Below are 24,311 nucleotides of genomic sequence, written 5' to 3'. Positions count from 1 at the left end.
AGGTCGCGGGAGGCACCTGGATGCGAGAGGCGCAGGACCGGTCTTTGTGGAAATCCTTGGGGGAGGCCTTTATCCAGAAGTGAACGTCTTTTGGCTGAAACGAACGAACGAGCCTCTTTGTTTTGCAATTTTGAGGATATACTGCTTTGTTCTCGCATCCAGATACTTCCTGCGATCTTCACCAGATCGTCGGTCCACCGATTCGGATGCCTGCCTACACTTCGTTTTTTTGGACCGTGGTCGCCACTTAGGATATAGCTAGCGGGCAGCGCAGTACTAGTCGTTATAAAGATCGTTGCTTTTTTCAGCAGTGCAAGGCATTTGATTGAAAGGACCACGACGACGTTAATAGCTGTCACAATGACAGTGAAGTACTGAACAAATCTTAAATAGGGTAAGCAGTGGGTGGGGCACTATAGCTTGTAGAGCTGATGGCTGCTGGGGCAGAATAATTCTCGGATTGCGACAACAGGCCAGAAGACGTAGTGTGGGCAGGCCTCCCAGTAGGTGGACCGACGATCTGGTGAAGGTCTCGGGAAGTGCCTGGATGCGGACACCTACGTTGTCCGGTCATTATGGTAATGCTTAGAGAAGGCCTTTGTTCAGCAGAAGACATCATTTGGCTGAAACGAAAAGAAAGTAAATAAAAAACAAACCATGATGCGCTTGATCCGCCGCTTGCTGTGTGGCCTGCGCGCGCAGTGTTCCGATCAGCTGACCTTCTCCGCCATCTTGTAATCTCACTGACAGTTGTCGCGGAAACAGCCGAGCGCGCCCGAGCACGTCGCGACAGGAACGCCGAATCGGACCACCTTCTCGCACATTTTCGTTGCAATCGTGTTTTTTGACGGATTGAGCGGAGGGAGTTCTGAAACAAAGAAGATCCTAATTATTTTTAAGCCCATAATATATTAATTCCAGTTTCTATTTTAACAAAGCCTCCAATTAACACAGCAAAAATATATTCTTCAAACTTCTTTCATTCTTTATTTAGGTAAAATTCTACTTTTGATATTTGTTTTCCATTTCAACGTACGAGATCTAATGTAAGTAGGTACCCCGGAGGTTAGGTATAGTGGAAAACACCATCAGTCTCTGAGCTACATTTTAGTTACATAGTAGCACTAATTACAAATACATAATATCGTTTGTACCAAGACCCAAGGATTTCTCTTGTTTACATTGATTATTCTCCAACTTCAAATGCACGTCGAAAACACAGAAATAGTTATTCATAGAGTAAAAGTAGGTTAACTTACAAAATATTATAACCATGTTCTGCAAGAAAGTAACACTGCATTATTGACTGTAGGTCCTTCATCTTACAGATCTATTTTGCTACGCAACATTTGACTGCCAGTTCGAATAACAAGGTGTGAGGATGAAAACAACGGTTTATGAATTGTATTTGTTTTGCGGAAATCATAACAATATTTTATGCCAATATCCTTTTACAGTATTTATATGTAAATGAGTCCTGTGCCCCAATTTTCGTCCATATTGAATGTATGTTGATTTAATTGGAATAATAAAAACATGTTGATTCTTTCACGTCAAATATCAATGAAAATAAACAACTGAAAAAAATATCTCGGAGCAAATCGAGTGGGTTTTTATCAAAGAGCCTAAGTTTATATTTAATATTGGCTTAAGATATAAATAAGTCCTTATGTTTGACTTGTAGATTATATTGAATAAGTCTTTGTAGGCATTAGACCTTTTCTAGCCAATTGAGAGATTGATTAAATCTTTCGGTGTCACTCTGAAATTGTTTTTCTTTCATTCATAGTTTATAGAAACTAAAATAGGCATTCTATGAGGATGATATAAGATGATTAAAATGTTGACACTCAAGCAGGAAAGTTTTTTCACCGGACAACGGACCGTCAAAAAACGGATATCCTTTGTTTGATGTAAATTTTATTGTCGGACCTATATCCGATGCACACGTTCATTATAAACCATACACCACCGCTAAATCCGGCTTAAAAATCGGGCCGTTGTCCAGTCAAAAAAACGGATGTCTACAAACGGCCTCGTAGCAAAAAACTACGGAACCCTAAAAACGGACAACTCGGCAACTAAGATGATTTAAATGTTGACACTCAAGCAGAAACAAATCGAATTGTATCCGCTAATATAAAGTAGAAAAAGCTCTCGAACGGGCAACTCAGCAACTAATTCCATCAAGCACCCCAAAACGTAACGCCAGTTATTGCATTAGTTTCGGTTCTAAAAATAAATCCCGGCGAGTGGAGGAAAAATGGGAATTCTCGGGAACTTCCCAACTCGGGTAATAACTCGGACTGGGGTCTCTTGGAAGTTGGAGGAATCCTTAAGATGGGGACACATGAGTTCGGGCGATGGGAATTTGACGAATGATAAGTTTGGTTTGGAGATGTCATTAAAAAAATCCAGAGTTGAAGTCTTCTTATATTTTTACTTACAAATGCATGTAGTAAGGTACCTACTTGGTGATTAAGAGACATTTAAAAAGCTCTTTAGAAAGCCAATATCCGAGAAAAAATTACTTTCATGAATTTATGACTGAGTTATCTTACACTTTTTCTTTTTTAGTAATTGTACTGATCAGACATAAATAAAGCTTAATATGTTGTGTCAAATGTATATTATTATTATTGTTTCAAAAGTTTATTATGTGCAGCTGTGCCTGATTAATCAATGCATAAGTTACTCTATTTGGATACTAGTAAAAAATATAAATGCTACATTTCAGTTATAAGACATAGTACAAATATCCACATTTCTTGGAACTCCACTCAGCTAGCCTTGGCCTTAAGATCTACAACTTCATCCTTACTTCTCGAGAACTGAAGTAAGTAGCTACTTAACCTTTTGAAACCGACAATCGAGGATCGATCCATAAAGATTGGAAATTAAAGGCTTCAAATCTGAAAGTGTTAGCTATTTTTAAGAATCCTTATAACTTTTTGTGAGTTAAAATATGTATTAAGAAAACATGCATGTATTAATTATAGATAAGTAAGTATCAACTGGCAGTTTTTTCTATACACCGGTTTTTCCCACAGTAGATAATTTAGGAAAATATTATCGAGTTACTTATAGTTGTACAACACTAACATTTTTATTAAGACCTTGGGTGTGCTATTTTCTGTTGTACCATAGACAGATTACCATAAAATATAGACTGTCAACCTTCACAAAAATAGAACACTGAAAACATACGTTTTCAGCTTTTTATTTACTTGAAGGGGTGCCAAGGAAATCTTGTTCGGAACTATTGAACGAGCACATAGAGCGAGTGTGCACTCGACTCTTTGCACAGAGAGAAACGTGCAATTTATAACTCACTGCAAGCTGTATTAAGAGCCATAATCGGATTGGAAAATGTGCTATATACGCAAAATAAGCGCTGGTATTGTTCATTACTGAACACATCTATACTTAATAATTTAATTTAATGATAATTTATTAGTTCTTTATACATATTATTAATCAACCAATGTAATGACATGTTATTTTCTTTTTCGATGTAAAGTCTACTAGTTACTCTTTTTAATATTTGCATGCGTCCTAGTTTGAGCAAATTTCAGTGCAACCTACCAAATCTATGTAAGACTACTTATGTACCTGGAATTACGGAAATAAAGAAATTTGATTTACTAATTAGTATAAGTTGAAGAGTTTCTTTGTTTGCTTGAACGTGCTAATATCAGGAACTACTTTTGTGTTGGACAGCCCATTTATCAATGAAGGCTTTAGGTACTATACAACCTCGATATACCTACAGCCAATATGGGCGGAGCAGTAAAGAAAAATGTTTGCAAAAACGGGAAATATTCAAACTATTTTCACGCGTACGAAGTCGCGGGCACAGCCAGTCAATAATACATTTTCTTATTAATTATATCCACCACAATAAAACCCCTGAGATAGCTCTTGCGTATTTAGAGTGGCTGAAGAATGAATCAGATTACAAGAAACCCTATATCAGCAACAAAACAGGAGCTTCCTCGGATGAAGTCGTTCTTAAAGCTCGTTTTATTATTGAAGGCTTCACAAAGCTTTTGTCTGCCGTCTGTGTAAGGCTCAATTCAGATCTGTGTATTACACAGTCCTTTCAATGACTCCAAATTGAAGGTAGACGTTATTATTACGTGGAATTGGAGAGTTTGAAGATGAATGATGCTCAATTTTTGGTAAAATAAAAGTAAAAAGAAATCTGTCATGCTGATTATTTTGTAACTTGTCTAAGCTTGACTAAACATCTTTTAGAAAACGATCTGCTTCCTCGTCTAGCAATATTTTGATTTCTTGATCGTGTTTTCATAAAACTTTGCCGAAATAAACTTTATTTTGTTGTAAAAAAAAGATAAGAAAATATTTTGATAAATATTAAATAACAAAGGCAGAGAAATTGTAACTGTGAAGACGTGATGTTCTTAGGGAAAAACATAACCCTCCTTCTAGCGCAGTCGAGTGAAAAGAAGACAGTACACGATTTCCAAGTGAATAAAAAAATGAATGTATTTTTTACGCATACACATGATCAATGTATGTCATATTATGCAGTTTTGTCTTCAGTCACCCATGGAAGGGAAAAAGAAAAGAAATTCCTGGTGACCCTGTTTGAATGAATATTAATGATGTCACTTCTCTGGCATGGTGACGTCACCGTCTAGTTGGATCAACCTTTTGTATTTTCGCAGCTTGTTTTTTCTGTGTTTTATTGGTTGGAGCTTTTAACATAATTATGCATAAAATTTTGCTTTAGAGCTTTTGAAGACTGTGGCCTCTTTTGGAATTGAAATATCAATTGCAACAAAATTGTAAGTCTTACAATTTTGTTGCAATTGATATTTTAATTCCAAATTCTTGATGGATTTTCGTGTGTAAAGCTTTTTTCGGGGATTAGAAGACGCCTTGTAAAATGTCCAAGGATAATAGTATTATCAAGATCACTACAACATTGCCATTAATCTACATAAATATAACTCAAAGGTGACTGACTGACTGACATGATCTATCAACGCACAGCCCAAACCACTGGACGGATCGTGCTGAAATTTGGCATGCAGGTAGATGTTATGACGTAGGCATCCGCTAAGAAAGGATTTTACGAAACTCCACCCCTAAAGGGGTAAAACGGGATCCACATTTACGAAGTCGCGGGCGGCCGCTAGTGGGATATAAAATAAATAAGATTATGAAAAATATCTATTAGTTAAGGATAAAATAGAGATCGCTATAGAATAAAAATAGTCCGGATTTTACGGCGTGTGTAGTCCGCGTGGTGCGCTATAAAGACTGACCGACCGAAACCCATAATAATAAGATATTATGTGGCCCTGAACATTTTTCACCACTCTATCTATTGCCGAACTAAGAAACATTTACATCTACCAGACAACGGACTACAGATAATATGAATAGGCACTTGCAGGGCAGAATTATGTACCATCCTAGACTGCATCCCACTTAACATCAGGTGCGATTGTGGTCAAATACCGGCCTTGTTATGCATAAAAAAATATTCATACATGAAATTAAGAAATTTTAATTTAATTAATTCAATGCATATTGCACACAGACACCTCTAGCATAATAATCCAGAACGCAAACTACCAAGCCAGGGAGCTGAAGTATAGCAACCGTATTCACAAACGATGCTTGCTAACCGAACGCACAGCGTTAAATAGAGCTCTGTGATTGGTTTGTGTGTCACCCTGTGCGTCCACGCGAACTGCGAGACCTTATAGTATTATAATATTTGTGAATACGGGCGTAAGTCTTTCTGCTTGTCCCAGTAAAAATATAAATAAATAAACCATTATCAAACAGGACAATTTCGCGCTCCCACGATCACATTACAAAGGCTCCCGTTATATGATTCTGGAAGCCCCCGGGATTACGCATGTTATTCGACAAAAGATTTCCCGGGAAGAACGGAATATAGAATTTGCTAAGCCAGGAGTCTTGTTCGTTGTCGAATATCAAGGACGGCAGATAAAGCTGTTAAGGTGGAGTCAAGATCAGTTTACTCGGGTGAAAATTGAATGATGTGGAGAACTTTAGTGGATTTTGATTTGGGTTTGGCTCTAACTACCTTTCATTTTAAGAAAGTTTAGAGTAATATATCGCCATTCTTATGCTGACTCTACACCAAACCCATGAGTTGTTAATAGGCTCAGCAATCTAAATATATACAACTGAAAGGTGACTGACTGACTGACATAGTGATTTATCAACGCACAGAACAAACCACTGGCGGATCGGGCTTGGCATGCAGGTAGATGTTATGACGTAGTAGGCATCCGCTAAGAAAGGATTTTACGAAACTCCACCCCTAAGGGGGTAAACGGGGGTCCACGCGTTCGAAGTCGCGGGCGGCTGCTAGTTTAATGTAATTTCACAATCGTTTAAGCTTTAAGTTAAGTTAAAATCGTACTTTTAAAATTGCAGTTAAATTTAACTTAATAATCGAAATATTTTTGCACAAAATAATAAACAAAGAAAGGACTACAAAAATAAATTATTAGTAATATGTAAGTAATAGGTTAATTAAAATCTCGATTCTGTAAAAATTTTATCAGTATTTATAAAAGCTCTGACTGACTCACTCATTACGAAATCTCAGAAACTACAAGTGCTAAAAGTCTCAAATTTTGCATGGGGGTTCCTTTTAAAACGTAGGTGCTCGCTCAGTAAGACGGGATTTTGCAAAATTCAACCCCTAAGGGGGGTAAAACGGTATCCACGCGTAAGATAACGCGGGCGGCCGCTAGTTTAAAATATTTCTCAAGTTCAGTTACCCGCTGTATTGCAAAAGTAGTGCTCAGTATAAAAAGCTCAGGCTCAAAGGTATCTAATTATAAGTTAACCTCAGGACGCCTCTCAAAGGCAGCTTAAAGCACGCAAATTGCCAAGTTGCCGATCAACTTTAACCCCAGTTAATTTGAGAAGGTTTGTTGGTAAACAACGCAGACAACTTGCTTGGTAGACGCCATATTGGATTAAGTGATTAACTGAAGGATCAAAAAAGTTTCAGATACAATTCCCATCTGAGGAAATCGATTTTTTGTTTTAAGGCAGTGTTTTTCAACCTGTAATTCGCCCCCAGGCCTCCATAGGAGGGTCGCGAGAGGTCTTAAAATCTACAAATGTAAAAAAAAAACAGAACAATTATAAAGATAGATTTATCCGAAATCGTATTATGCAAATGTATAAATGTGGTATGGATTAAAATTCGGTTCCATGTCTGGGGTCTGTTTTAAGGAATAGAGAATCAAAGATTAAACCTATCTGTGTGACTAGTCCTGCAGACTAGCCGAAGAAGAATTAGTAAACTCATGGTAATTATGATCAAATGAGGAAAATTATCTTCCACTTCAATGGCATCTAAATAAAAAGGCGACAACAGCTTCACATTGTCAATGTCGATTCAAGAGTCTGCTATTGTGATAGTGGGTATCTCCTACTCATAACACAAGTACGAGTATATACGAGTATTTAACTGAAGGAAATATTGTACAATAAAAGTCTTTTGGAGCATTGTGGGATTTCTTAACCGATTGAGTCCCAGACGGCATTAATTAATGTCATAACAATTGATATCTATTGTGTCTAGATTCGCGGAGCTTGAAGGATTAAAAAGTGGACTTCTCAAAATGGGTATATCTCAAATTGTGGAGTACGTAAAACGGGTAGGTACCTATTTCTAAAAAAGGGGAGTTAGCTAAATGAAATCCACATTATGAGATATCCCCGTTTTGAGGAGTGTACATTTTAGGAAATCCCCATTATGCTACTAAAGGAAAGAAAAGTAGTTTAAAAAACACAAGCCACAGATATTTCCAGCCAGTCGTAAACCCAATACGATTCGACCTCTATTCACTGCACTGATCTAGCACCAGAGACACTCGAATGGAATACGAATGAGGCAAACACTCTTCCTGTCCGAGGGTATTTAGCACTTTAAGGCCCGATTCAACCAAACTTTTATCCGAGAATAACTCCTGGTATAACTCACTCATTGACAGTTCCAGTATGGGAAATATGTCAAAATGACAAGTTTATTCTGAGATTAATATTTACTCTTGTTTGGTCGAATCCACCCTTAGTGTTAGTTTTACACCCGTATTCACAAACGATGCTTTTTTTTTTTTTTTTTTATCCACAACGAGGAAGCTCTTGGCCTGTATCTCACCTGATGGTAAGTGACGATCAGGCCGAAGGTGGAAGCGAGCTTCACCCGGAATCCTCAACCACGGAGGAACTGGCTATCTTACCTCTAACTGCCGGAACACAACAATGCTGTTAACATTGTTGTTATGGCGACAGACTTAGGTAAGATGGTGGTAGCTAGCCAGGCGGACTTAGAACAAGCCCTACCACCAACCAAACCGAACAGAAAAATCTGCCCCCACTGGGAATCGAACCCGGGACCTCTGCGTCCGAAGCAGGTGGTCTTACCACTAGACCACAGAGGCGGTTAACTTAACGGTTAACGGTTGCTTACTTAAGTGAAGCAGCAAATCGAACGCACAGCGTTGAATAGAGCTCTGTGATTGGTTCGTGTGTTACCCTGTGCGTCCACGCGCACTGTGAGACCTCATAGTAATATTTGTGAATACGGGCGTTAGTCTTTTCGACGCAATACACGGTCATTATAAGTGTAAAACGGAAGTAATTTATAAATGTGAATTCACTCGCAATAACGCAGTTTCATCAGCATAATCAGAGGTGGAATTGTGTGAAGCAATCGTAATTATTTGACAGTTCATAACGTACCATTATTCTGTCAAACGCTTTGTTTAACTGACTTTATCGTACGTTATGAACTGTCAAATAATCAATCGACTTCAAAAAAGGAGGAGATTATCAATTCGACCCGTATGTTTTTTTTTTCTATGTTTGTTACGCGATAACTCCGCCAATTATGAACCGATTTGAACAAATCTTTTTTCGGCGTATAGGTAATACCTCAAGGGTGGTCCCATTTAAATTTAATAATAGAAAAAACAACCCCCAAGGGTGGAAAATTGGGGATGAACTTTTTTATACGCAATATTTTTAATTTTTAGTTTTTTTTTTGTGTTCATGCATTTGAAGTCGGTTTTATTTTTTAAAATGTTAATTATTACGATTGCTTTACACAATTCCATCTCAGATCACTTAGTAAAAAAACTCATGAAAACTCACAAAAGTCATTTATTTTTGCAAATGCACTTTTACACGTCCCCGTATTAACCCTGGCACTGCTTCGGGACAATAAATGGACCAGTGCTGAGAAGAAGCAGCGCAAGAAACTCAGTCACTATTCTTACTATTCTATAGTCACTAGTCTATTCTGCAGGAGTACTTCTCTCGCTTTCTATAGGCATGGCCTACAGAAAACCTCCAGAAGGGTTAGGTACCTATCCTCCCTAACCCTTCTTCGCATATTGTTTCCCCTGATCACTTACGACATCCACTGGAAGAGTGGGGGTGGTGCTATTCTACTCTGCCATAACCACACGCATTACTTGTTCTACATAAAAAGCAGAGCACGTCCCTAATTAATTACCATTATCCTAATTATTGCTTGGCTTGTTTTGAAACTGCTAATTACTATAATGCGTTATAATTTGAAACCTCGCCCTTTTCGTGTCATTAGAGCTCGTCAGGTAATTACCAACCACCTGCACCGAAACACCCTCGCTTGATGACTACGGATCAGCTATGGGGGTAGTAGGTACAGTTAGCGTGAATTCGTGACACACAAAGTGGTCAAAAATTTGATAACACAGCCTTATTTATTTATTTAATCTTTAGCACATAAACTAACAATGCACTGTGGCGGACTTAATGCCCGATGGCATTCTCTGCCAGTCAACCACGGGTCATGCAGAAAGAGTAAGGCGGTGCAAAAAATTTACATTTTTGATAATAAACCTACTTACATAAGATTACATAAAATAAATAACATAATACAAATAAATATAATAGACATACACATAAATACATTATTCAAAATGTAACAAAGACGTGTTGCGAACTTTTTGGCTACTTTTGGCGACACGAAGTTTTTGCCCATATTTCCTGCTTCACCTACTCGGTTGTACATGTCGACTCATTCACATCTTACAATTTGCATTTTGGCCATTTTTTCCCTATTAAAATGGAAATTGCTGCCTATTCGAGGACTCATAACCCATTTTTTGTTTTTATGGGCTACTATATTCATGACGACAAATTAGTATTGTACCCAAGTAATTCATTTGTTTGTCGGCAATGCCAAAACAAAGTAATTTGCCCCGAGCGTCCGCAGAATGTTCGGGCAACGCCGATCGACATAAATTGGCCCCATCGATATCTTCTTGTCTCAACTCCTGACTAATGTCTCCCGTTTATATCTGGAACACCATTGAGTACTAGTGCTGTTACACATACATACACTATCGATAGATTTATTGAACATTCGATTGTCGATAAAATTGATTCAAGCAAACTTTGACGTTGTAGAAGCGGTATTGGGAACGCAAATTGCAAGTATGAAAAATATTATGATATTTTCTAGATAATGAAAGCTTACATTATTTCTTTTTACTCGTTACTGTTAGATTAGTGAATTAACCGATTGGACTAAGAACCTTGAACGCCATACCTGTTACCTCCTATAGCTGGAAGTTGAAAGAAAGTTTGTCAGCACTAAGCAACTGTAACTACTGCCACAGATAATAATGTCTATTGCTTCATAGATATTGCGTCACGAATGCTACTTAGGCTCTCAGGTTAATCGGTAATACAGCGTTATTATCGATAGGCGCCCTAAATCTTCACAACACTATTGAACAGCCCCATAACGTTGTCCCTTGGCCACGTTCCATAGAGTTCTTGGCAAAGCAACTTAAATCCATTTTCATGCAGTTCACTTTTACCATCTCAGTATAAACCGTTACTTAATACGGAATATCCTCGTAGCGCCCACGCACCTTTTGATAACCCAAAATAAACATGGCGACTACAGCCCAGAACTTTTTTCAACTAACTTTCAATTACCGCCCATGCGCCTTTCAGAAGGCCATATTATTAAACTTTGTCTAGATTTTTGAAATTTCGCGGCTTAAAGAAATAATTTAATTCGATTTCTGAACGAAATATTATTGTTATCGATTATTGTATCTGGCTGGTAATCGCTGTTCCAATGCCTTAACGTTTTTTATGATTAAAAATATATTTTGAAGTTTCTCTGTGGTCTATTGAAAATAAAAGAATGGCGGCGATTGCCTTCGTAAAATCGTAAAAACTGTGTTTAATTTAATATCACAAAGTAAAACTTAAAACTCATAATCGCTACATGGTAGCAGAGCGTAGTTCGATCTACGGACCTCGTAGTTACTTGCTCAAAATGGAGGTGCGATATGAGGAAGTAAATAATATTGTGCGCCTCGTGGACGCCGATTCATATTCCATGTGGAAATTCCAATTTACCATACTACTAAACAGTTATGGTCTGATGGACGTAATACAACCACAAGATGAAAAACAAAGAGTTGTGGACGTCAAAAGGGACGCACAGGTACAGAAAATCATTGTTCAAACAATTGATAAGCGACATATACCTTTGATCATGTGCATGAAAAACGCTAAAGAGATGTATGACAAACTCGAGTTCATATTTGAAAAAACATCCGGTGAGCAAAAGTGCAATTTGTTACAAGAGTTCTACAAGTATACGTTTGATCAGACGAAAGACATCACGTATAACGTTTCAAACATACATAACATTGCCCAAAAGCTAAATTCACTTGGAGAGAACATCCATGAAAATATGATAATATCAAAGATACTTTCGAGCTTGCCACCAAAGTGGAATTATTTCATCACTGCTTGGGATTCAACCCCATTAACAGAGAGAACGTTAAATCAACTAACGTCAAGACTGTTATCGGAGGAACAGAGACAGAATAAAGAAGATGTCATGACCACAACGGTAGCATTTAGAGCGCAAACAAGAAAATATCAGAAATTTGAAAAGAAGTGTTCGATATGCAAAAAGAACAACCATACTGATNCTCCTTTCAGTTTGAGCATTTGTCCGAAGTATTTCATGAGATTTATAACGATAATTTTCAGAGTTTATTTGTATGGAATCCATTTCAAGATAGTAACTGATAGTCAAGCCTTCGAGCTGACGCTGGAAAAAAAGGATTTGTCACCTAAAGTTGCTCGCTGGGTATTATATAGGGTTGCCAACCGTACTATCTGTCTGTCTGTCTGTCTGTCTGTCTGTCTGTCTGTTACGCTTTCCCGCTTAAACCTCGCAACCGATTTTGATGAAATTTGGCATAGAGATAGTTTGAGTCCCGGGAAAGAACATAGGATAGTTTTTATCCCGGTTTTTGAAACAGGGACGCGCGCGATAAAGTTTTTCTGTGACAGACAAAATTCCACGCGGGCGAAGCCGCGGGCGGAAAGCTAGTATTTTGATAAATATTAAATAACAAAGGCAGATAAATAGTAACTGTGAAGACGTGATTTTCTTGGGGAAAAACATAACCCTCCTTCTTGCGCAGTCGAGTGAAAAAAAGACAGTACACGATTTCCAAGAGAATAGAAAGAAAGAAAGAAAGATACATTTATTACAATGGACATCACACAAATACAGGCAATTACATAGACATGACAGTGGCACATAATAATGGAAGAAGAAAAATAAAATAAAAACAAGAGTAAACTGAGCAGTGCCACCCATTCACCAACATGATGCCCACTGCAACGGGACCCCACTCAGCATAAAAAATGAATGTATTTTTTACGCATACACATGATCAATGTAAGTCATATTATGCAGTTTTGTCTTCAGTCGCCCATGGAAGGGAAAAAGAAAAGAAATTCCTGGTGACCCTGTTTGAATGAATATTAATGATGTCACTTCTCTGGCATGGTGACGTCACCGTCTAGTTGGATCAGCCTTTTGTATTTTCGCAGCTTGTTTTTTCTGTGTTTTATTGGTTGGAGCTTTTAACATATTATGCATAAAATTTTGCTTTATAGCTTTTGAAGACTGTGGCCTCTTTTGGAATTGAAATATCAATTGCAACAAAATTGTAAGTCTTGATGGATTTTCGTGTGTAAAGCTTTTTTCGGGGATTAGAAGACGCCTTGTAAAATGTCCAAGGATATTATCAAGATCACTACAACATTGCCATTAATCTAAATAAATATAACTCAAAGGTGACTGACTGACTGACATGATCTATCAACGCACAGCCCAAACCACTGGACGGATCGGGCTGAAATTTGGCATGCAGGTAGATGTTATGACGTAGGCATCCGCTAAGAAAGGATTTTACGAAGCACCACCCCTAATGGGGTAAACCGGGGTCCACGCGTACGAAGTCGCGGGCGGCCGCTAGTGGGATATAAAATAAATAAGATTATGAAAAATATCTATTAGTTAAGGATAAAATAGAGATCGCTATAGAATAAAAATAGTCCGGATTTTACGGCGTGTGTAGTCCGCGTGGTGCGCTATAAAGACTGACCGACCGAAACCCATAATAATAAGATATTATGTGGCCCTGAACATTTTTCACTACTCTATCTATTGCCGAACTAAGAAACATTTACATCTACCAGACAACGGACTACAGATAATATGAATAGGCACTTGCAGGGCAGAATTATGTACCATCCTAAACTGCATCCCACTTAACATCAGGTGCGATTGTGGTCAAATACCGGCCTTGTTATGCATAAAAAAATATTCATACATGAAATAAAGAAATTTTAATTTAATTATTTCAATGCATATTGCACACAGACACCTCTGGCATAATAATCCAGAACGCAAACTACCAAGCCAGGGAGCTGAAGCATAGCAACCGTATTCACAAACGATGCTTGCTAATCGAACGCACAGCGTTAAATAGAGCTCTGTGATTGGTTCGAGTGTCACTGTCACCCTGTGCGTCCACGCGCACTGCGAGAACTCATAGTAATATTTGTGAATACGGGCGTAAGTCTTTCTGGTTGTCCCAGTAAAAATATAAAAAAATAAACCATTATCAAACAGGACAATTTCGCGCTCCCGCGATCACATTACAAAGGCTCCCGTTACATGATTCTGGAAGCCCCCGGGATTACGCATGTTATTCGACAAAAGATTTCCCGGGAAGAACGGAATATAGAATTGCTAAGCCATTGTCTGATGTCGTTGTCGAATATCAAGGACGGCAGATAAAGCTGTTAAGGTGGAGTCAAGATCAGTTTACTCGGGTGAAAATGGAATGATGTGGAAAACTTCAGTGGATTTTCATTTGGGTTTGGCTCTAGATACCTTTAATTTGATGCAGGCCGCTACCAACCGTGCGATGTGGAAGTCATTGGGGGAGGCCTATGTTCAGCAGTAGACGTCCTGTGGCTGAAATGATGATGATGATGATGACCTTTACTTTTAAGAAAGTATGGTGTAAAGATGGTGATGGCCTGCTGTTGTCTTTCCCGAAGACTACAATCCGGGTCTTTTCAAGGCGAGAGTGAATAGGCACTTACAGGGCAGACATGCACCATCCTAGACTGCATCACACTTAACATCAGGTGCGAATGTGGTCAAATAACTGCCTTGTCATGCATAAAAATTGCCATTCTTATGCTGACTCTATCCACAACTAATGACTTACCAAAACCTTAAGTTCAAAAAATACTTTGAATTTACTATAAGGAAGTTGCATGATTAGGTTTAAAAATTTCAGTAAACTTACCAAAACCTTAAGTTAAAAAATTCTTTGAATTTACTATAAGGAAGTTGCATGATTAGGTTTAAAATTTCAGTAAAATTCAACCTATTAATCGAAATGTTTTTGCACAAAATAATAATTAAACAAAGGACTACAAAAGGAATTAAAGACAAATTTTAATCTCGATTCTATGAAAATATTATAATTTCAAATATTCCTCAAGTTCTGTTACCGGCTGTATTGCAAAAGTAGTTCTCAGTATAAAAAGCTCAGCCGCAAAGGTATCTAATTATAAGTTAACCTCAGGACGCCTCTCAAAGGCAGCTTAAAGCACGCAAATTGCCAAGTTGCCGATCAACTTTAACCCCAGTTAATTTGAGAAGGTTTGTTGGTAAACAACGCAGACAACTTCCTTGGTAGACGCCGTATTGGATTCAGTGATTAACTGAAGGATCAAAAAAGTTTCGAGTTCAATTCCCATCTGAGGCAATCGATTTTTGTTTTAAGGAATTGAGAATCAAAGATAAAAGGAAGCTGTGTGACTGTGTCCTGCAGACTAGCCGAAGAATAATATTTAAATGTAAGACACCTAAGCTGTAGTAAACTCATGGTAAGTATGATCAAATGAGCAAAATTCTCTACCACTTCAATGGAATTTAAATGATAAGGCGACAACAGCTTTACGAGTATTTAACTGATATAAATATTGTAAAATAAAACTCTTTTGGAGCATTGTGGGGATTTCTTTAAAAGTGGACTTGTCAAAATGGGGATATCTCAAAATGTGTAGTTCACAAAACGGGGATTTCTCAAAAAAGGGAGCTAAATGAAATCCACATTATGAGATATCCGCGTTTTGAGAAATCCCCATTATACTACTAAAGGAATAAAAGTACTTAAAAAATCACAAGCCACAGATATTTCCAGCCAGTCGTAAACCCAATACGATTGGACCTCTATTCACTGCACTTATCTATAGCACCAGAGACACTCGAATGGAATACGAATGAGGTTTGCCTCATTCCTCTACTCTTCCTGTCCGAGGGTATTTAGCACTTTAAGGCCCAATTTGATCAAACTTTTATCCGAGAATAACTCCTGGTATAACTCGCTCATTGACAGTTCCAGTATGGGAAATATGTCAAAATGACAAGTTTATTCTGAGATTAATATTTACTCTTGTTTCAGTCGAACCCTTAGCACAGCCCTTAGACTGAGTTGCACCACATAACTTTTACTGAAATTACAACGATAACCGGTGCTTTTTGTACGGATTTTGACAGATTTTTGACGTTTGTCAAAGTTAAAGTAAGATGGTGCAACCCAGCCTTAGTGTTAGTTTTAGAGTACTTATTATTATTCTGTGGTTTTAGTCTTTTCGACGCAATCAATGTCCAGCAGTGGACGTCATTTGGCTGAAACGAACGAACGAACGAACGAACGAACGACGTAATGCACGATCATTATAAGTGTAAAACGGAACTAATTTATAAATGTGAATTCACTCTCAATAACGCAGTTTCGTCATCATCATCAGGTCATTTAGTCTCTACTGCTCCTAAGTACTCCTGTACTTCTCTCGCTTTCTATAGGCATGGCCTACAAAAAACCTTCTCATGCTGACCAGAAGGACGAATGTCCGAGCTAGAAAAATAACCGCAGCTCCGTTTCTTTGGGGTCCGGTGGACACTGACGGGTTTTAGTGAGCAGGCGAGGAGAATCCCACATAACCCACTGGCGGTCCCCATCGACCAGTGGGTATGCACAAAGCATTTCCCGACGTAAAAAAGGCAGGCCTCCCTAACCCTTCTTCGCATATTGTTTCCCCTGATCACCTCTTACGACATTCACTGGAAGAGTGGGGGTGGTCCTATTCCACTCTGCCGTAACCACACGCATAACAACTTGTTCTACATAAAAAGCAGAGTACGTCCCTAATTAATTACCATTATCCTAATTATTGCTTGGCTTGTTTTGAAACTGCTAATTACTATAATGTGTTATAATTTGAAACCTCGCCCTTTTCGTGTCATTAGAGCTAGTCAGGTAATTACCAACCACCTGCACCGAAACACCCTCGCTTGATGACTGCCGATCAGCTATGGGGGTAGTAGGTACAGTTAGCGTGAATTCGTGACACACAAAGTGGTCAAAAATTTGATAACACAGCCTTATTTATTTATTTAATCTTTAGCACACAAACTAACAATGCACTGTGGCGGATTTAATGCCGGATGGCATTCTCTGCCAGTCAACCACGGGTCATGCAGAAAGAGTAAGGCGGTGCAAAAATTTTACATTTTTGATAATAAACCTCAGATCATAGTATGATCTGAGTAATAAACCTACTTACATAAGATTACATAAAATAAATAACATAATACAAATAAATATAATAGACATACACATAAATACATTATTCAAAATGTAACAAAGACGTGTTACGAACTTTTTGGCTACTTTTGGCGACACGAAGCTTTTTCCCATATTTCCATGAAACTATTCCTGCTTCACCTACTCGGTTGTACATGACGCCAATTGCCATCGCCGTAGTATATTACCGAATGTAGGTTCTATCTTTAGACTAGGGACGAGTAAGTAGGTAAAAAACTGAGCTGCCTGGTAAAAAAGGCAACCATGTATCAATTAAACATGTTAAGTAAATAAAAGAAATGGCTAATTCTGCATTCTATGTATTAAATAACAAGAAGAATCTTTATCTTTTTATTCAGATCTTACAATTTGCATTTTAGCCATTTTTTCCCTATTAAAATCGAAAGTTGCTGACTATTCGAGGACTCATAACCCATTTTTGGGTTTTTATAAACTATAGACTATAGGCTATTATTCATGACGGCAAATGCTCCACTAGTAATTCATTTGTTTGTCGGCAATGCCAAAACAAAGTAATTTGCCCGAGCGTCCGCAGAATGTTCGGGCAACGCCGATCGACATAAATTGGCCCCATCAATATCTTCTTGTCTCAACTCCTGACTAATGTCTCCCGTTTATATCTGGAACACCATTGAGTACTAGTGCTGTTACACATACCTACACTATCGATAGATTTATTGAACATTCGATTGTCGACAAAATTGATTCAAGCAAACTTTGACGTTGTAGAAGCGGTATTGGGAACGCAAATTGCAAGTATGAAAAATATTATGATATTTTTAGATAATGAAACCTTACAGTATTTCTTTTTACTCGTTACTGTTAGATTAGTGAATTAACCGATTGGACTAAGAACCTTCAACGCCATACCTGTTACCTCCTATAGCTGGAAGTTGCAAGAAAGTTTGTCAGCACTAAGCAACTGTAACTACTGCCACAGATAATAATGTCTATTGCTTCATAGATATTGCGTCACGAATGCTACTTAGGCTCTCAGGTTAATCGGTAATACAGCGTTATTATCGATAGGCGCCCTAAATCTTCACAACACTATTGAACAGCCCCATAACGTTGTCCCTTGGCCACGTTCCATAGAGTTCTTGGCAAAGCAACTTAAATCCATTTTCATGCAGTTCACTTTTACCATCTCAGTATAAACCGTTACTTAATACGGAATATGTAAATGCTAAGTGAATTTTGCAAAGACTATACTGCAATGTACAATTAATATGATTACCTAGTCCAAAAATGAAACGCAACAAGCGTTTAAAGAAAATCTTCATAATGTTTAAAAAGACGTATGTATAAGTAGTTATAGTAACATACTATGGATTTGCAGTTAGGCTGTTTGTTAGTAAGTTTAGGGTTTGGTTCCCATGAGTGACCTTACGAATTGACAAATCATTTTGTAGACTTGAATCATCTTAATTGTAGAAAAACTATCATTTTCTGCTTTTCAAAGGAAAAGTCCAATCCAAACCAAATAAATCAGTCCAAGCCAGTCCAAGCAAATGTCCAATAAATTATTTTAACAGAAAAAATAACTAAAATCATACAAACAAATGAGAACGCATCAAAAGCAAGCATGCAATAAACGTCTGAGTATTAAGTAATTTTGCTCCAATCATTCATTAATTTAGTAGAAAAAAATATACAAAGGAGAATGGGGCAATGAATCAGCGCATCAAAAGGAAAACCTATAAAGCGTCATAATCAGAGCCGTTCTGAGTTTACGAGGGTATTTAAATTCCTTTACGTTTGTAATAGCGAACGGCTGCCAATGGGCGCTTAGTCAAGGCCAGATTTTGTGATGTCATTGGGCCTTTTTCTATGAAATAATTGCTTAGTTATTTATCGATTATATCCGTTGAGACACTATCCATCTTACTATCCCCTTTGGTAGTCCTACTAATATTATAAATGCGAAAGTTTTGATGTCTGGATGTCTGGATGTTTGTTACTCTTTCACGCAAAAACTACTGAACGGATTTTGTTGAAACTTTACAGTATTATTGTTTGTAACCCAGATTAACACATAGGCTACAATTTAAGCCGATCTGTGACACTAAATTTTACGCGGGTGAAGACGCGGGCAAAAGCTACTTACTAATACAGCAGACTAAAAGTCGAAGGGGCAACTTTTTTTACATTATCGCATTAAGCGTTTCGATAACTCTTTTATGAAGCGAACAGCTGAGGACTGGAACTTGCTGCCTGCAGTCTTTCCTGAACACTATAATCCGGGCCTTTTCAAGGCGACAGTGAATAGGCGCTTACAGGCATTATTACATTGAAGCTAGTTTTTTCTAACGACGCTTAAATAAAAATCTAGAATGCTTCAAACTATTCTTGAATTTAAATCGAATTTTTAGAATTTAGAACTCAAACCTCTAACTTGAGCGCTGTTCACCAATCAACAAATTCAAACCTTCCCTCGTGCTAAAGTGCCCCTTCTCCCCTACTGCGCGATGGTCTCGGCAAGCGAAAGTGATCCGTATCCAATATCGATGCAACTCGATGCGCTGCGGTGCAACCTGCAGTTGGCACGTTACGTAAAGGGAAAACTACTCATAGGTTCGTTCGTTCGTTTCAGCCGAAAGAAGTCCACTGCTGGACAAAGGCCTCCCCCAAGGACTTCCACAAAGACCGGTCCTGCGGCGCTCGCATCCAGGCACCTCCCGCGACCTTCACCAGATCGTCGGTCCACCTAGTGGGAGGCCTGCCCACGCTACGTCTTCCGGCTCGTGGTCGCCACTCAAGAACTTTCCTCATAGGTACATTAGTTTAACCCTGGGTTGCACAATCTTACTATAATTATAACAAACGTCAAAAGTCTGTCAAACTCCATACAAAACCACCGGCTAAAGTTATACAGTAGTTACGGGTACAGTTAAGATGATGCAACTCGACCTTATTGTGTAAAAGTAATTTATTTTTGCAAAGATAAAGCTATTTCAATTTTAAATGCTCTTTACATTAAAAATAAATAAAAAAATGCCTATTGTTAAGGAAATGCTAGTCTTATTACGAAAGCTCAATTTTTTCAACATTTTGTTGTTACAGAATAAATAAATACCTATATAAAAAACAACTTCGAATTTATTATTTAGAAATTGTAAACCCTGAGATCAAGAGACCAAGTTTATAGCGATTTACAGGCGTGAAATGATCCATTACATCTTTTCAGGAACATTCAATTGCAAGTTCCAATACAGTAGACAATAGACGCCATTAACTAATTGCCCCTATCGCTTGTCTACTAACGAACCGAGTCAACAGTAGGGCCCAACACCTTGAGGGTTAAGTTTAAGTTTGCGATCGTACTCNTCGTGTTTGGATCGGTCGAATGAGTTTGAGTTTTGGTAGAGTCGATTTCTGTACTTTAAGCTTAGTTAAACAACATTGTTTTCCACTGTACTATGCCATTTTAAACTAGTGGACCGACGATTTGGTGAGGGTCGCGGGAGGTGCCTGGATGCGGGCGATGCAGGATCGGAAGTTGTGGAAAATCCTTGGGGGAGGCCTTTGTCCAGCTGCAGTGGACGTCATTTGGCTGAAACGAACGAACAAACGATCGATGTTATTTCACAAGTGGACCTAAATAAAGCAACTGTCATGACAGTGTTCATTTGGAAATTGCTATAGGGAGCGAAATAACTTCGAATAACAAAATACACTGCATATAATTTTAATATTAGAGGAAAATTACTATCAAAAACATAAGTCTAGTTAGTAAAGCCTTTTTTTTTCTGAAAAGATCAAGGTAATAAACAAATAACGCGTAATAGAGACTAAACTTTTGAACAGAAAAGAATTAGCTTTGTAACAAGAACAGCTTGTCATTGTAATACTCGTATACATAAAATATGTCTTATGTAACCTAGGTATAATAAATTAATGCAGAGCGAATACTACTATAACGGGTTAGCTCTCTGTATTAACCAATAAAGTTTATGAAACATTGTATTAGTGTAGGACTCGTACAAAGCATCGATGTTATTGTATTTCTGTATTCCACGCAATCTTCTAATGGAAAGAAAACAGGTGAACACAAACTAAACTAACAAAGGAGATGCTATAGGTAGATGTTGTGGGTAGGTACATAATACTGTTGACGTTCCGAACGCTCTTTTGTAATATTTTGGGGTTCTGAAACTGTTGTTCGTATTTCGATTTGAGCAATTAATTATTTTATTCTTTTATCTTTCAACTTTCTTGTATGAAATCTATATCTATAAAAGCGAAAGGTCACTGACTGACTCACTCACTCACTCATCACGAAATCTCAGAAACTGCAATTGCTAGGAGTCTCAAATTTTGCATGGGAGTTAATTTTAGAACGTAGGTGCTCACTATAGTCTATCCAATGTAGCTTGATTAGAATGTTTCGTACGGTTCACATAGATGTATCGAAAAGTTTTCAAAAAAATGATACAAAAAAATGCACCCAATTTTTCTTCATATCTTTATTCATAAAAATGACAATTATGATTTAAATTTAAAGACAGTAAAATTTAAAATTCATGTCAAGGGTGTACAACCTAAGTTGTAGTCATTATCATCAGTGTTCTTCAGTGGTTTTTTCCTCTCGCTAGAGGGCGTTGGGCATCTCTTCTAGAGCAACGGTGCTATGAATACCCAAAAAATTACCGGTGATTGATTTCCGATGTTTGATTATTTAAGAATGAAATGTTTTTTGGTTTTTAATAGTGAAGATTTAGAAAAACGTATAACTTGACTTAAATATGTTAAAAAATTAGTTAGAAAAAAAATTTGTTAAATATGTTAAAAAAATAGTTTTAATTTAATATGACATTTGTCGATATGTCCCAACACTAACATTTTTGTAACTCGAGATAACCTTGTAGAGACGTCGTTAATACTCTAGCTTGATTTTTATAATTTCGAATTACTACTTATTGGTGTAATTTAACGCTGCATTTACACGAAATTAACATTTTTATTGGAAGCACTGTCGTCGAAAATATTGTTTGTAGGTCAGACGTGAATTATTTCTTGTCCGCCAATATTTAGCTCTCATTGATCGCTACTACAAAGTTATGTCGTTACTTTTGATGGCAGCTGTCATTCTAATCAAGCTATATTGGATAGACTTTAAGACGGGATTTTACAAAATTCAACCCCTAAGGGGGTAAATGGGATCCACGCGTACGATGTCGCGGGCGGCAGCTAGTATATTATTTAAAGTCCAAACAAACTCAGGGCCAGAGATAATCTCTTTATTCCAACTCCATCAGTGAGTAATGTCAGAGAATAAGTGAGTACACACTCGTACATCTAGCCACTCTACAATTTGACACAATCAAGAAAATCACAACTTTTACAGGTGGTACAATATGAATGACCAAGTCGACATCTTTATTGGCTAGGTGTGACTGAGTTTGGTCATCTATCTTCTTGTCGCCGTGCGTCATAAAGATCACAAGAGTTTAGGCTTAAAAACAAACAAGGCAGTTTATTTTAAAGCCTAAACTAACTGAAATTAAGAACTTGTAAAATATCCATCCAGTTTATATTGAAAGATTCTACTAGATCCCTTTCGATAGCGTCATCCGAGAACCCATTCGCCTCACAAACACCATTCCTTCACTCACTCATTAAAACAGGAATCCACGCAATAATCCATAGCCCGTGCCCTAGCAATTACATCTGAAAGTAGCAAGTTTGGCACCGTTGCTCGAGCTGTAATCGCAAACGATTGGAGTTGGGAGTCATTGGTCAAAGTCCAAATTAAAAATGTCTTTATTTAGTACTAGCTTTCCGGCCGCGGCTTCGCCCGCGTGGAATTTTGTCTGTCACAAATAAACTTTATCGCAGCGTCCCTGTTTCAAAAACCTGGATAAAAACTATCCTATGTCCTCTCTCGGGACTTAAACTATTTCTATGCTAAATTTCATCAAAATCGGCTCAGTGGTAGTGGTAATATTAGTATAGAGTATAGATTTTTAAACTTTCATATTGCATTTTTTACTAAATTCTCACTATTACGGGATTTGGCAATACATACAAAAAGGTAAAGAGGTGAAACCATTCCCGACGTTTCGACTCGGTTGTACGAGTCATGGTCGCGGACAGACTGAAAAGATGTCTTTATTTGTCTAGAGTTAGACGACTAAAGTATCTACAATCTACATACAAATCGAAATTACTTTATAAATAAAAAAATAATCCTTATGTAAAGTATTGCTTATTATAAATTAGAATAAGGGTGGATCAAACAAACAAGAGTAATATTAATATCAGAATAAATCGACAGATATTCGACATTTTGTCATATTTCCCATACTGAAACTTTCAATGTGCCAGTTATACCAAGACTTATTCTCGGATAAAAATTTGTTTGAATTGGGCTTAAGTAGGATTGCTTGTTCATAAGAAGCCTTTATAAGTCTCAAAAATTTTCTACAATCGCTTTGTTGTAAAGATAGGCAAGTGCTGGAAGGAAACGCAGCATCCAACTCAGTCACCCATATTAATTACTGTTTCAGGAAAAAAATTCTGAATTTACCACCACGCATTCTTGTAGCATATACCTAAAAGAGCTCTTTAAAGTACACCTGACGAAAATGACCTAGGTCATAAAGGACTTTTAAATTTTTTACTTCGCCCTACATGTTAAACTTGGCTCTCACCATCATACTACGTATCAGGTGCGATTAAGGTCAAACGCAGACTAAGTCATGTAAAAAGAGTTCGTCCTGAAATTTTCATTTTCAATGAATATTTTAATCCGGTCCGGATCCGGTACCCATCCGGAGTTCCATTAGCCGGAACGACAGGACGTCGGCAAGTGTGTGTGAAATATGATCACGCGGGTGAGTGGGGAAACGGGTGCATACGTATTTATTTATTTAGGATTTCCCCAAATCATAAAAAGCTTAGGATTTCAAGGCATTAACTGAAAATGCGTCTCTTCAGCGAGTAGATAACAACGTAGGTAGCATCTGCAGCTGTCAAAATAAATGAGATCAAGTAAAGTGAGTAAAAGTGCTCTTTAAAAGCCTACCGTAAATTTTAATAAGTATTTTTATTTTACTAAATCTATTTTTAACAAATCAGATAAAGCACACGATTTTTTAAAGTTTGTGTTTCTGTTTTTAATTAATGGAAGCCTCGACGAAAGAGAAAAGCAAGAAACAATACAACGCATCTACAGAGACATTTTACTTTTTTTAAACGGTTTCATGTTAA

The 24,311-nt window shown here is 37.6% G+C and overlaps 1 non-coding gene across 1 annotated transcript; it reads right to left on the bottom strand.

Annotated features, from left to right (window-relative positions):
- Positions 1–8,399: 8,399 nt before the first annotated feature.
- On the bottom strand, positions 8,400–8,471 carry TRNAP-CGG (transfer RNA proline (anticodon CGG)). Its single transcript has one exon. It is a non-coding gene; the product is annotated as a tRNA-Pro (tRNA).
- Positions 8,472–24,311: the final 15,840 nt, after the last annotated feature.

Source organism: Ostrinia furnacalis, unplaced genomic scaffold (assembly GCF_004193835.3).
Source record: "Ostrinia furnacalis isolate ACB-3 unplaced genomic scaffold, ASM419383v2 OfSCF4144, whole genome shotgun sequence".
NCBI lineage: Eukaryota > Metazoa > Arthropoda > Insecta > Lepidoptera > Crambidae > Ostrinia > Ostrinia furnacalis.
The sequence above is the reverse complement of the archived record's forward strand: the minus strand, read 5'-3'. Positions and strand labels throughout refer to the sequence as shown.